Source organism: Penaeus vannamei, chromosome 1, assembly GCF_042767895.1.
Source record: "Penaeus vannamei isolate JL-2024 chromosome 1, ASM4276789v1, whole genome shotgun sequence".
Taxonomy (NCBI): domain Eukaryota; kingdom Metazoa; phylum Arthropoda; class Malacostraca; order Decapoda; family Penaeidae; genus Penaeus; species Penaeus vannamei.
Window position 1 is genome coordinate 35180829 of NC_091549.1, and position 5000 is coordinate 35185828.

Sequence of the window (5000 nt, forward strand, 5' to 3'; positions counted from 1 at the left end):
GGAAAGCAGAGAAGCGAGGAAGAGGGAAGGGGAAGAAAAAGGAGAAGAGGGAAGAAAAGGAAACGGAGAAGAGTCAGAAGGGAAGTCTAATAGAGTATATATATTTTTTTCTGATGCAGGTGGTATTGACTATCATGATGATAGGCCTGGAATAGTGTACATAAACCTAAGAACAAGTGATCATGATATAGGTAAGACATAAGTGTAGCATTTAATTAGGAACCCTTAATTGAAGGGAAGGATGGAGAGGGAAGGGGAGGGGAGGAGAGATACAAAATAGGAAGAGGAAAGGAGGGGAGAGGATAGGAGAGGATGGGAGATGTAGAAGAGGAAGGGGAGAGGAGAGATGTAGAAGAGGAATTAGAGGAGAGGAGAGGAGGGAGAGAGAAAGGGAGAGGAGGGGAGGGATGGGAGGGGAGAGGAGAGGAGGGAGAGGAGGGAAGAGGAGCGGAGGGAGACGAGGGAAGGAGAGGGAGAGAAGGGGAGAGGAGTGGAGCGAGAGAAACAAGGAAGAGGGGAGGGGAAGTGAAAAGGAGGAGGAAGAGGAGGGAGAGGAGGGTAGAGGAAGGGAAAGGAGGAAAGGGAAGAGAGAGAAACGGAGGAGACTCAAAAGGAAAAGGAAGGGAGGGGAGGGAGAGGAGGGGAGAAGAGAGGAGAGGAGAGGGGGGGGGGAGATCCGACAGCGCAAACACACACGTAAACACCTTTTCTTCCGCGAACCTTTTGTTATCGCAGATCTGAGCGGCGATCCTTGTCCTGTAATTGAAGGCGTTCGTATTCATCGCCGCGATTCGGGAAGGCTTTGTCCGTTTGGCTTGGTTTTGACGCGGGCTTAACAAGAAGAGGATGGGGAGCGACATAATAGAGGGGCTTTACAAATGGAGGATTTGATGGATAGTTAAGTGGGTGCGCAGGTAGAGGGATAGAGAGGGGGAGGGAAGGAGGGAGGGAGGGAGGGAGGTGGCAAGTGACAGACATATAGATATATATGTGTGTGTGTGTGTGTGTGTGTGTGTGTGTGTGTGTGTGTGTGTGTGTGTGTGTCTGTGTGTGTGTGTGTGTGTGTGTGGGCGTGTGTGTGTGGGGGGGGGGGCGTGCGTGTGTGGGTGTGTGTTGTGTGTGTGGGTGTGGGTGTGTGTGTGTGTTTTTGTGTGCGTGTGTGTGTGGGTGTGTGTGCTTGTGTGTGTGTGTGTGTGTGTGTGTGTGTGTGTGTGTGTGTGTGTGTGTGTGTGTGTGTGTGTGTGCGTGTGTGTGTGTGTAGAGAGAGAGAGAGAGAGAGAGAGAGAGAGAGAGAGAGAGACAGAGAGAGAGAGAGAGAGAGAGAGAGAGAGAGGGAGAGAGGGAGAGAGAGAGAGATGGGATCAATGTGTTTGATAATTAATAATGTAAACTGGCCAGCACCTGGCGGCTGGGACAGGAGGAGGAGGAGGAGGAGGAGGAGGAGGAGGAGGAGGAGGAGGAGGAGGAGGAGGAGGAGGAGGAGGAGGAGGAGGAGGAGGAGGAGGAGGAGGAGGAGGAGGAGGAGGAGAGGGGGAGGGGAGAGGGGGAGCGTGGGAGACAAAGGTTAACAAAGTCTTTTTCTAGTACGAGGAAAACACACAAAAAATCAAACACATAAATGCATCTTTAATATATGTTTATATATATATATATATATATATATATATATATATATATATATATATATATATATATATATATATATATATGTATGTATGCACATATGTGTGTATGTGTGTGTGTGTGTGTGTGTGTGTGTGTGTGTGTGTGTGTGTGTGTGTGTGTGTGTGTGTGTGTGTGTGTGTGTGTGTGTGTGTGTGTGTGTGAGTGTGTGCATATATGAGTGTGTATATAAATATTTTCTATTTATTCATTTACGCATATATACATCATTACTCTGAAACAAATTAACAAAAGCAGAACACATTTCCTTCAGTCTCGACCACACAGCAGCCCCATTCCCAAAACCTCTCCCAGAGCACGAGACAACGACACGGCGAAGGACCCGAGGTCACAAGCGGCGCAAGTCCCACGGGAATCGCCAAACGCAGGCAGATATTCCGTGATATTGACGGTCGGTCCTGCTCTCTCCGCTTTACGGTTCCGGCGCGGGGGCGGAGAGGCCGAGGCGGTCGACTCTGCGGCGGAAGACCTCTCTGATGCGTTTGGTCAGCGCTGCTCTGCGGGGAGGTTCTGCGCTGGCGTTCTCTCTTGTTTTAAGGTCGTAGAAAGTTCTTGCAAATGCAGACACATGCACACACTCTGGTATAATACATGCATAGATACATACATACATACATAAATATACACACACACACATATATAAATATATATAAATACATATATATATTCCCATATCTGTGTGTGCATAAATTTGTTTATGTGTGAGTGCACACTCAAACACGTGTTCTTTGGCTCTACATGAAACGGAACCGAGCCCGGCCGTCGGAGGAGGACGGCGACGGCCACCGCGATCCTCGGCAAATCTCGCGATCCAAGACGCCGCCCCTTTCCATCTCGGCGACGTCATCCGACACCCGAGAGGCGGCGAGGGCGCGGAACCTCCACTCCACTCCCTCGCGTGTCAGCCAGAACGCGGAGTGTGAAAGCGAGACGTCGATTTACCTCCCCGATAGCTCTCGCGGTCGTCATTCATGTCGTGCGATGCTTTTCAGTCCGTTGAAAGACAGTGTCATCAAAAAGAATCTTCTACTTTCTTCGTCGAAAGCTTCCAGAGTCAGTCTTGAAGAAGTTTCAGCGTGAGATGAATTTCTCGGCATTATCTGATCCTTATGTAAGAACGGCTTTGACACCTCTGTACAAAGGGCGTTCTGTTCCTGCTGACAGAAGACTTCATAATTTATTTTATTTGTATTCAAAGAGATAGAGTATATCATATGCATAATATAGAATATATCCGACTTCAATTTTCTCTTTTTGTTATGTTATCAGCTGTATTTCGTATTCGGAGATAAATTTTATCAAATTACAGATAACTTCTCTTGTGTAATTTTACCGCCAAGAAAATATACGTATCTGTATGCGGGCATGAATCTCGTGTGTGGAAGGGCTTCGCGCTGATCTTTTCTCTCTTTACTTATTCAGAGACAGCATCTCCATATGCAATATTTTTTTCAAGCTTAGCGCTACAGCCATACTCCCAGTCCACTCGAATTTCCATGCGACCTTTGTGTGTGTAGATAGATACCACAGACGGATTAGGAAAAGGAAACAAAGAAGCTAACTGTTCTTTCATCACAGACGGATATAGACGAAAAGGAAACAAAGAAACTAACTTTCCTCTAATTGATAAATAAACGATAATTCTACAAGGGCATTTGTCTTATCATCCAATTCAAACACAATATGGAGAAATAGACGATAAGAAATATAACAATCACCATAAAAACGCACAATAAAAACCCACGATAAAAAAAGTAAAACAAAGAAACATCATTCAGAGAGGAACTGGACAAACAAAAGCGCATCGGAATCCTTTCTGGATGTGCAAGAGGCGATTCCGCTTAATGTATTCGTCTTGAAGAGCATAGCGCCAGACCCTCCGCGCCTTACGCCGCCGCCAGACCACTCCCTCGGGCGCATCAAACCCACCGTGGCACAGACACTAACAGCATTATCCGTTATTACATTATCTTGGCCATAGATTGATTAATCAAACGTTTGGCATTGCCTCGCTCCGCCCACCAGGTCGCTGCTCCACCCGGGCCTCCCCCGAGACCTTCCCGGCGATATTAACAATCACCTTTCCGACAGAGTGAGATATTATGCTAGGGTGAAATGGCCCTGTTAGCATAATGTTCAGGGGATTAACGTTGGTGATTCGACATAATAAATTTCCTGTACCTGGCGTTGTCTCGGTAGGCTTATGTTTTCAGTAGTATGAGGTTTTCATTTTTTTTTTTTTTATCGAAGTCGAAGCACGAATGAGGATGAAGGATTCAGCAATGCAAAATATATGGAAAAATAAATTGCTTTTACCTCGAAATTGTTAATATATATCTGTTTTCTATTTTTGTTCGCTGTCACTTCGTCAGGCTGCTGCATATCTCTCTCTCTGTCTCTTTCACATTCTCTCTCTCTCTCTTTCACATTCTCTCTCTCTTTCTCTCTTTCACATTCTCTCTCTCTCTCTCTCTCTCTCTCTTCCAGATTATCTCTCACTTCAGCCTGGTTCACAGGCTTAAACTGATCATGCAACTTTATGCAGCTGTATAATAAATGAAGAATCAACATCAAGCAGGCAAGTATGAGACAATTCTGTATCATTCTCACTCACATCCCCAACCCAGATAATCCCAAAATAGCCCCTCTATAATCAGCAATTGAACACGCATTCAGATAGAGTATCAAACTAAAACATTTCGCCCCAAACACACTAATGGAATCCTCCATAATCCTTTACCTCCAACAAATTTTTGAACAGAAAAAAAATATTATTTGGCGCATTAGTCTGACCCGCGCTCTCCGTTTTCTGTTCAGTTCTCTCTCCTTCTCTCCTTTTATCCATTCCTGCGTTTTCGCCTCTGTTGAAGCGAGAAAGAGGCTGCATGAGGGCGTGAGGGTGACGGGGGGTGAGGGGGTGGGAGATTGATGGAGGTGGTTGTGGGGGAGGGAGGGGGAGTGGGGGATGGATGGTGGGTTTGGATGAAGAGAGAGAGGGTGTGTGGGGAGGGGGTAGTGTTGGGGGTGGATGGGAGTAGGTGGGGGTGGCGAGGAAGTTTGGAGGAGCGAAGGAGAGACAGGGTTATGTTGGAGATGGATGAAAGAATGGGGGGCGGGGTGAATGACGAATGGAGGAAGGGAGGGGCAAATAGCGAAAATAGTGGAGATGGATGACGTGAGAAAGGAAAGTGGGATAACGGAAACGAATGAGAGAAAGAATAGAGACCGCGAGGAAGAGATCAAAACGGATATAAAGCATATTTTCCCTCAGCACACACCTTGCACATCCTTTCCCTATTCCTAAAACCTCTCCTCAA